We start from the raw sequence: 10,755 nt of genomic DNA on the forward strand, positions 1-10,755 counted from the left end.
GTTTTGGAGGTTTGGTAGGTACCTAATCGTAAGACTATATTCACATGAGCACGGCTTGTAAAATAATATTTACTATTCGGTGTTCCATTCGGTCCCTTACATTCAAGTTCGGAAACATTACGAGCAATAAGATTTAATTAAAGTTATTTACCAACTTCAAACAATAGTTGCAAATATTGACACAAAAGTGTTTTGGCAACTGTTACGATACGGATTACGTCTACAAACACGTGTAGCGCTTAATTTCTGTGGTGCTGAGATACCAACACCATGATAATAAGATGCAGATGTAACCTACAGAAATCCAAGTACTGCAACTATAATAGTCGTTAAATTTATGACTATTAATCGCTGCAGCATTTGGGTACTTGGGTTTACATACATACTGATTTGTTTTATTTCTTTATTAATTGGCGGACTAAAAAAGTCACAATTTTTCTATCATAATAAGGATCCACTAATTCCACAGCCTCAGCCGACAGCAGAAATAGGCGGCCTAATTATACAGAACATCTCATCTAAATTAGCCGATGCTAGTGCTGTTTCCATGACCGAGGCCGCATTCCCGCGTTGGATTTCAGTGCTGAATCGCTGATACTCAATCTGCTCGAGTTCGGTGACCATGCGAGAGGCGTCTGGTCCCAAAGGTCCGAGTGTTTCGACACGCATTGCACGGAACACGTAGTCCGGTGTGATGGGCCCAGACTCAAACTCTGACTCTGATTCTGACTATTCAAAGTCTGACTCTGACCGCTCAAAGTCTGACTGTGACTACTAAAAGTCTGACTCTGATTCTGAAGGTTTCTTAGGTTTTCTTAGGTTCTTAGGGTTTTCTTAGGTTTCTTAGAATTCTTAGGTTATTCTTAGGTTTCTTAGGCTTCTTAGGTTTCTTAGGTTTTTTTAGGTTTTTTAGGTTTTGCTTAGGTCTGTTAGATTTCTTAGGTTTACTAGGTTTTTCTTAGGTCTGGACAGTCAGTCAGAATTTGAGTGGTCAGAGTCAGAGTTTGAGCGGTCTGAGTCAGAGTCAGAGCTTGAGCGGGGGCCCGTGTGATGTCACGATACTTCACCACTTTATCCTGCTCTGCACGCGCCGCGGCTGCTCCCGCTTTTTTCGATTTTGATGATTTTGTTGTAGCCTTGTACGTCAAATATCTATATTGTAGCCGTACAAATGAGATCTGTAGTGAAGATGTACATCTCATTGGTGCTAGTTCAACCGGAAACATCTGAATGTGTACTTGTACGAGATGACCAGTTCTGACGTGGATTTTCTAGACTTCTGAGATTGTCTGAATGTTCTGAAATCATTCTTGCTCTTCCCCTTGCCCTTGCTCTTCCCCAATGACTTTTCAGCTGATTAAAAATGTTTGTGCACTTTGACAATCGCGCCGGTATCGGTTAACATGTTCGCAATTGCATAACTGACTTTTGAGTAATTCGCTAACTCGTAACATCACCGACGGTCACCGACGAACCATCAAACCTCGTTTTATCGTGGTACGGGTGGATTAACCCACTCCACTAGTGGCAGCTTAGAAGTTGTCGTTGCATGGCGCTTCCTTGGGTGTCTTTGACCAGTAATTGTTTTCTACGCGAATTTGTTTTTCTGCCTTTGGACTGATCACATGAAGGACCGGAAAAGCCGTTCTGCCACCTTCCGACAGCAAAGCAACCTTTGGATGAGTATCGACAGTTAATTTACAATAAACAGTAAAATTAATTATAACTCCACCTGATATAAGGATTTTGACTACGAGTATCTTTTATTTTAAGAACTAAGTACAATCGTACTTCCGCCGTTCGAACAGTAACCTACCGTTACTCTGAAAGCTAACAATACAGCAACTTGCTTTTGGATTTTGATATTATTTTGCTCATTTTGACAGCATTAAATTTTGCGATTTACGTTGCCGGTATAGTATAAGACTTCTTGACCTGCATTCGTTTTCACTTAACATTCTCCTGCCCAGCCTGCACTCGGCATTCTTGTCCTGGGAAAAGAGCAATTAAGCGCTACACTTCAGTAATTTTTTCTGAGCGAAGACAGTATGGAGAGTAAGCTGAGACACTCCACGAGCAGTAAGACTGTCCCACTGCAGGCTCGGGCCGCCGCTTGGCTACATAATGCATCGATCTCTGATGGCTTACACAGAGAAAGCCACAGAGCAACCAGGACGTGCTTCATCAAATTCCTCAGCACCGGACAGAGTACATCCTTTGGCACTCCATACTACCAGTACCGCAGCCTACTACGCCAATATCGCAGCACCGGCTGGCCCGGGAAAGCGATATCAACAGTCAACCGTGCGGGAAGAGATCGCCAAGCTGCATGCCACCGTACGCTTGTTGGACCATCAGTTGGACCAGCAACGTCACCGCAAGCAGCAGTACCGCCATCTACACCGCTGACCAGGAAAACCGGATAGGTTGAAGAAGTAACCCAACAACACGTGGGAACAGCAACTGCCATCCAGAGCACCAACCCTCTGTCCATTCCCCACGACAAGTACTTTACTCTCATTTGTACTTGCTTGTTATTTCTATGTACTTTTTGTTTAATTCTTTATTCCTGTTTTTCTCTAATTGTTTCTTGATAAGACACGTATATCTTATCGCTACCGTGCGGGATGTAGCCGTACAAATGAGATCTGTAGTGAAGATGTACATCTCATTGGTGCTAGTTCAACCGGAAACATCTGAATGTGTACTTGTACGAGATGACCAGTTCTGACATGGATTTTCTAGACTTCTGAGATTGTCTGAATGTTCTGAAATCATTCTTGCTCTTGCCCTTGCCCTTGCTCTTCCCCAATGACTTTCAGCTGATTAAAAATGTTTGTGCACTTTGACAATCGCGCCGGTATCGGTTAACATGTTCGCAATTGCATAACTGACTTTTGAGTAATTCGCTAACTCGTAACATCACCGACGGTCACCGACGAACCATCAAACCTCGTTTTATCGTGGTACGGGTGGATTAACCCACTCCACTAGTGGCAGCTTAGAAGTTGTCGTTGCAATATGTATAAGAGGGGATTTCAGTAGCGCACCTAGATAATCCTCTGTATTGCTGCAGTCACCCGCCTGGAGTGTGACGTTACGGCGATACGTATGGCTAAATCTGGCGTGGTACATAAGCACCATGTATAGCCACAATGTCATGCTCCAGCCGGCTGACGGCAGCAAGTACAGGGATTATCTAGGTGCGCTAATGACATCCACTCGTACATATACTTCAAGTATTGAGCTATCGCGCGAAATTTGCGCGATAGTCCTAGTCTAGTTGTTCTCCATCGCAAATAGTTAATAAAGCGGCCACAACTCGTTGATTGTCAGCACAGGCGAATTTAACCCGCTTGGACGGGAGGGGCACTGAGAACCCAAGAACTCCAAGATCCAATTACTTCCGGCAACGTAAGAACTGCTTTTTATTGTTAAAAGTACCCCATCACTTCCCAGTAGCAACAATTTGTGAAACAAACAACAAACAAACTGAAACAATCATGCACAACTCCTTTTTACTCTTATCAGGGCACATAGGGGTCCTTCCCCTTCAAAAAAAGCTGATTTTTTGCAAGAAGGTAGTAAACATATGTAGGACATTTAAAAAATATTTTCAGCTGCTGTGATCAAAGTAGGCGTGGTCAAATGTAATTTAAAATCGCCTAATTAGCCAGTCCTGCGCACATGCTAGTACATTAGGTTTTATCACCAGGTCCATGTCACCGGCTCCCGCCTCCAAAAAATTTCATTCTATGCAAGAAGAAGAGTGATCTTTTCGTATAATAACATTTTCTTCGGCCATGGTTGAGTGAGCGTGGTCAAATTAAAATTTCAGCGGCACACAAACAGCACCACGTATCGGGATTTGGTAATATCATAATTATAATCAGTTTAGCGTGCAATGTCAGTGGTTGACATAAATATGTGTTATCAGTAGTCAGACCCTTTTCTCAAGTCAGACCCGTACGAAAATATATTTATACCACAGGATCACTCTGTATTCTTGCAAAAATGAAATTTTTTGGGGCCGGGAGCCGGTGAAATGGCCCTGGTGAAAAAACCAAATGTACTTGCATATGTGCAGTACTGGCTAATTAGGCGATTTTAAATTGCGTTTGACCACGCCTAATTTGATCACAGCAGCTGAAAATATTTTTTTAAATGTCCTACATACGTTTACTACCTTCCTGCAAAAAAATCAGATTTTTTTGAAGGGGGAGGACCCCTATGTGCCCTGGTTAGTAATTCGGCGTTTTTCTGCTGCCATAAACAACTTAGCCACTTCTTCTGGTTCTCAGCAGGGCGCAATCCGAGGGAAACCGAGAAACGGCTGAAAAAGGCGCCGACGGGGGAATCGAACCCCGGCTATGTCGTTAGATCCGCGTAGGCAGTACCACTGCACCACGGCGCAAAGTGTTGAAAATCCTTGAAAGACTTTGTCGCTGTACATGAGCCGCTTCTCTCCTCACATGGTTTTACATTGATATCATTGTGGGTATGAATAAGTGCTAAGCCCACTAAACGTTCTTCCCCCATCGTGCTACGCAAATAGTTTTCAAACGCCGGAGGGCAGAGAATGATAGAATGATCGCTCGCACTCAGCAACGATAACAGGAATAACCGCAAATATATGAGCATCGGGCAGTACTCCTGCGCACACTTACGCAGTGCTGTAACAATCGTGTTAGGTTGGTGATCCTCTTCGTAAGACTTCCACTGAATGTAACAACTGCTGCCCCTTTTATTACGTATGACAAGTTGAGCTTATGATCTGCTCATCTTGTTACACGTACGGCACCGCTGTCAGATCAGACGGTCTATCGGTGTATTGTTTATTGTAGTCTGCGGTCTGGAATTATCCAATACTCCCCCTTTAGAAACTATTTTGTATTAGTCAACGTTTTTAGCAATGCTACCTCCTTTGCTTTTTTAAGGAACCCACGTTTCGGTGGGGGGGGTGCCCTTAAATTCGCCCCTGATTGTCAGTGGTGTTTATCTAGACTGTAATGCGAAGTGCACGGACATTTGTCTCGGTCCTAAATTAAGAAAAACCAAGATATATGTAATACAGGAGTGCCGGGCCAAATTGGGACAGTTGCGTAAAACAAATTCAAATAAATTCCCATACTGCATCTTAATTCTATATTTTTACTTTCTATGGGATAACCTTTTAATGGGGATCCAGCAGTGTTAGAGTTGTGCCCGTTCGACCCAACAGTAAGGAGCCAGGGGGCGATTAAGGGGGCGGAGTGGGGGTCATTTTCGGTCGCTTATAACTGCAGCTCTAAGAACTGCACCAATTGAAGTTTCTGCGTTTTAAGTTTTCCAAAACTATTGCGTGACCCAAGGGGTGTCTTTTATAGGTAAGCTTAAAATTCTGGCGCGATCACTGCAGGAGGTCAGCTCGAAGGAAGATGCATCTTCCATAGACTTGTATGTTAAAGAACACCTACAGAGAAATGCGGTTGCCTAGAGCGCGGATCGCTTTAGGCAAAATGTTAGTGTCTAGATGAAATATATGTAGGAAAGGACCGTTAGAAAACCACGCTATTAGTTGATAGTTCCTAACCTAGTCAGATTTTGAAATTATTCTTAAATGCGCTTGATTATTTTGCAGCAAGCACTGTGATTTTTGCAAAAATTAAATAAATTAAACAGCTAGCTCCCGTTCCCTGTACTTCAGCTTTTTGCGTCGAAATGAAAATTTAAAAGGAGCTAGAGACCAAGACCTATCATTTAAAAGTTGAATAAAAATTTTAGACTTTACTGTTGAAGTAGAGGAATTATTATGATGTTCCCAAGTTGGCCCGGCAGTATTTCAAGAAAAAAATTTAGTGGCTGTATAAGCTTGAGCATAATACATTGTAGCTCACTTGTATCCAGAGAACACTGTGTAGTACTGTGTAGTATTGCACAGTTTGTGTGATATTGGAGTCTTTTGTGCACACTGAAGCGTTAAATATGCAACTCTAAAGGGGGATAATAGCTCTTTATTTGAAAACCGAGACACACATGTATCAATAACATAAAACCATTATAAGCAAGCGAAAAAGCTAGACTTTATAACATCCAGATTTCATTTAGCTTTTCCGCTTCGCCAATAGTGCCCATAATTGAGGCCGCATTGCCTCGCTGTATCTCCAATGAGATACGCTGTCGGAGAAATTCGTGCGAGCGTTTTTCTCCAGAGTGGTCCCGCAGACACCTTCCTAGCTCCTTAATCAAGGCGATAGCCGATGGACCCCAAGCCCCCATAGTTTCGAAAGCTATTGGGGCGAAAATGTATCGACCGTTCAGGTACGAGTAGAATCTGGATTTCTTTTCTTCTGCCTGGACAGCGGCCGCTCCCGCAGTTGTCGCGGTGGATTTGACATGGGAAGCAGCAACAGTATCGACACATGTGACATCCCAAGCCAAACACATCCCTCTTTTCCATGCGAAGGTTGTACAGCCGTCAGGACGTCGTTCATTCGTGTAAGAGGTGCCGCGTGGTTCAAGTTTAGCTGGGATACCTGCCGAGACGAAGGCGCGGCATACAATGCTGTTGAGAGCACCATGTCGCGGGTGCCTTCCGGCCGAGAAAGGGCATGATAGACCGTGATGAGCGTGGCCATCAACAGGCTTGTGGCATTTCATACATTCATGTGGATCACAGATCACAGCACCGAGTCTAAGGCCGACAGAAATTTTGAGCGTGTCGTCGTCAAGTAGGTTGCCGATATGAGCGGAAGGCAGCGCGTTAAGCCAGACACCAGCTTCCGGACTTGACTGGGCAAGAAGGCGCGCTTTATTGATTTCGTCGTCGCGGAACACTTCAAGTAGAGTGGACAGGGAAACGTTGCACAAAGGTAGATCCCATGTTTTCTGCAAGCTGCGAAAGCCAGGGTCAGGAAGTTCAGCTAGGCGAGTATTGAGTTTCCACAATTCCTGAGCTGCAGAGACATCCACTGCCGGTCGCCCGGGGAGCAGTAAAGATACTAAGCCGGTTACGGAATGAATCGAGGCTAAATAAGCCGGGAGTGCTAATTCTTCCGATCGACGTATACCAATACCACCTTTGCTAACCGGTAGACTTGCTTGCCGCCAGCATGGATAATCATCGTGATTGGTTCGGACATTGCACAGCAATTGGAAACAAGAACGTAGAACTTCATCGATTTTGTATAACTGTTGCGGATACTTCCAAGCATTACAACACCTCAACATATAAATTATCTTTGGCGCGCCAAGGCAGTGTTTCAATAGATACAAGGCATGGTGTCGAGGAAGATGCTGCATCCGTTCGGATACGATGGTTAAAGCCGCCGCTTTCTCCGCAAAAATCGGGGCAATCGCTTCATCCAAAACAGGAGCCCCGAGCAGTGTTAAGCTAGAGCTTGACATAACGCGCAGTGCCGGATGTCGTGTCAAGAAGTCCTTAATTGCCTCCTGTTGTGAACATTCAGTCCCACCTGTAACATACAACTCGCATTTTCCTATGTTGATTTCCAAACCCACTGCCCGAGCGCCTTCGACAACCCTCCCGAAATTTTCCAGTACGTCTCTGGGAAGGCCGCCAAGTGTCCCGTCGTCGAGATACCATGCATTAAACTCCGCTTCCAGAGTGGCAACAACCGCGTGCAAGGCGAGGCAAAACAGCAACGGTCCCAACGGGTCACCCTGCTGCACTCCAGCTTCAGACGACAGAATATGGTCACCGACAAACAGTGCTGAGTGGTGTCCGTACGCAGACTGGAAAAAGGCGTAGTATTCCGGAAATGCGACTTTACAGCGTCGAGTACCACTTCTCTGGACACTGTGTTAAACGCGTTCCGAAAATCTATCTTGACGACAGCCTTGGTGATATCTGGTGAAGCATTGAGGAAGTGCCTAGTGCCGTGGACTATAGCTTCAGCTCCACCGCGTACGTTGAAGCCGAGTTGGTATGGGGAGAGTATGGCGGTCGCACGCTCAGCTACATTAGAACAAACGATCTTAGCTAACAGACGTCGCAGCGTCATGCCAACCGCTATGGGACGCAGGCCGCCATCTTTCTTTCGCAGAGCCAGCAGCCTTCCACCGAAAAATATATGGCGGATGTCGGCAGGAATTTCCCCAATAAGTACAATGTTGAGGACAGATGCCAGGGTTTCGCAGAATAATCCACTTTGAGCGTCCATCTTCGACCCTACAATATCCAGTAGATGCTGCGGGCGCAAACCATCTGGTCCTCCAGCAGATCCCCGGGGGAAGCTGTGGATGGCAGTAAAAACATCCGCGGCGCTCACAGGCGGCGCTGGTGGTGTTACGAGTACATTACATAAGTACTATACGTACACTATATCTATAATTACTATCTCCTTATATGTACTGTATCCTTTTATGTACTTCTGTTACACTTACTTTAGTTCCACCTACAATGTTCTATTTATACAGTTTCTTACCAGCAGCTCGGTATAAAACCGGCTTGCTACTGTATCTTTCTTTAGCTTTACATCAGGCTCAACTAGCTAATAACATCTGGCTTATTTCTATCAATAAAGCTACTTTACATCCGCGTATTCCACCTTAGAAAAAGCACGTAACAACTTGGTGGCTCCAGGTTTTGTTGGTTATTTTGCCTAACTAACACGAGTGCCCATGACCTTTATTTTTCCACCTATATTAATTAATTCATTTTATGCCCCTGACCTTTCCTAAAGTTCTATACTGTGAAGAGCTGTTATTTCGTTTATCAGTGTATCCCTATGACCTTTATTTCACCGATGAGTTTATCGATACCAGGGAGGAGAAAGGATCACATATTGCGTAAATCCGGCATTCTTTGTATAATTTCAGCGTATGCTTGTGCTGTATGCCGCCACCCAGGATGATTCTAATATACTGCGTGCAACCGTGTCCTTGGTAAATATCGCAAGGGTTTTTAATGCTGGGAAATTCTGTCTAACAAAAAATCTCTTTAAAAAAAAAAATATTAGCAGCATTATTATGTTCTTCACCTTTGTTCAAAAAAGAAATTACTGCTGCCTAAATATGGCAAATCATTATTCGCTATCTTTCCTTTACTTTCTTTGCGTTATCTGCAGCACTAAAATAATTTATTCGAACCTCGTTACATCGTCCGTAAATCACATTTTGTATTACGGAATTCTGTGCACCGTGTTTATCTTATTTTATTAACATCTGCAATTTTTCGATAATTAATTAAACCGTTGTGCAGCTACTATAATTCATTCGATTTATTCCTAATTTCTGTTAATGCGCAACATCAATATTCCGCAAGGAGGGAAGAGGCAGCATGAGAAGCGAGTAAACACTCGTAAATACCATATCTACCGTCTTTAATTGGAATTTACGAGACCAAATTAATTAACATTATTATTATCGCTTCGAATATGATTATCGATCGTCGAGTTCTTTGATATCGTTTTCCTTACGTTCTTTCCAAGTACTGTTGAAGTGATCTGTATTTCTTCCATTTCTTATTATCTGTTTTTGTCAGCACAGCATGCATAATTTACTTTAAATTTTATTACAGTAATAGTACAGCATTGTCTCTGTACTTAAGAGGCAGATATGCCGCATACGTTTTTCTATACGAAAAATTATTTATAAATATTTTCCTTATGTCTTTAGCAATTGCTATCCCAAGCAGCTATCGGTCTCCTATACCGCACTGCAGTTTATTTACTTATTATTGTCAATAAAAATATTTCTTACCGGTACCGAGCCAACCGCATATTGCATTTGAAACGTTCCTCTATAAATTCTGCGCATCAGTACGACGTCTTTTAAAATTTACTATACTATACTGGCCAAAGCGGTGCTGACTGATTGAAGTTTGTAATCCGTCGACGAAGATGAATATTAAAAAAAAGATCGCTCTTGAAATTTGAATGCCGTACACTCGCGCAGTCCAAGTGAAGCAGTATCCACTATACGTGAAGGCTGTCAGTCTGTTACTATCTTGCTCTTTATTCCCTTGCGCTCTCTGCTCTTATATGCCGCCGCATCACATCATCTCTGAATTCAGTTTATTTGAGGCCGTCCCTTTATGCTCAGCGCAGTGCGTGGGACCACTGTGCCTGTGTATATGCCTCCTGTAATACTGATCGAAACGCTTCCTTATATGGTAACCGGCATCCTCATTCTCTGAAGCTGTAACGTGCGTTAGAGTCGTACGAAGTTAAGCGATCCTCCTTCTGAAAACATTCTGAAAATATTTCTCTCTTTCCTTTAAAATCAGATTTGATATATATTTATCTGGCCAATCCACAAATTTTGAGAGATTTTAAAGCAATTGCCAACAGTGCACCGTCAGTCAAAGTTGCATTCACTAGTGCACCCTTATACGCGTAAATTATAGCACAATTTCCTGATGCTGCTAGTATTTAAATCTTTTCAAGTCAACAAGTTTGAGCTCGTTTACTTTTTTCCGTTTTGATTTTAGCGCGCATGACAGCACAGTACTGTTATAACCTTTTCAATTTAACATACGAAAGTTTAAATTCGCTCGGTAAATATACCGATGAAATAATATCTGTTTTCATTTTTTCGGTTTATTTTCTAACATGCCGCCAGTTAATTTTGATAGCCCGCCTTTGATCTACTGCACTGCTAATTACGAATATATTCATCTAAATCTGTGCATCGAAAGCCGAGACATAACAATTTGTCACGATATCGACACTCTGAACGTCGAACAGTTCAATACCATTTTTAATTGTTGCGAATGTGGTTTTACCAACGCGTCTCGAATGACGACTTATCAGC

Source organism: Paramacrobiotus metropolitanus, unplaced genomic scaffold (genome assembly GCF_019649055.1).
Source record: "Paramacrobiotus metropolitanus isolate TYO unplaced genomic scaffold, Prichtersi_v1.0 Parri_scaffold0000099, whole genome shotgun sequence".
NCBI classification, from domain to species: Eukaryota; Metazoa; Tardigrada; class Eutardigrada; order Parachela; family Macrobiotidae; genus Paramacrobiotus; species Paramacrobiotus metropolitanus.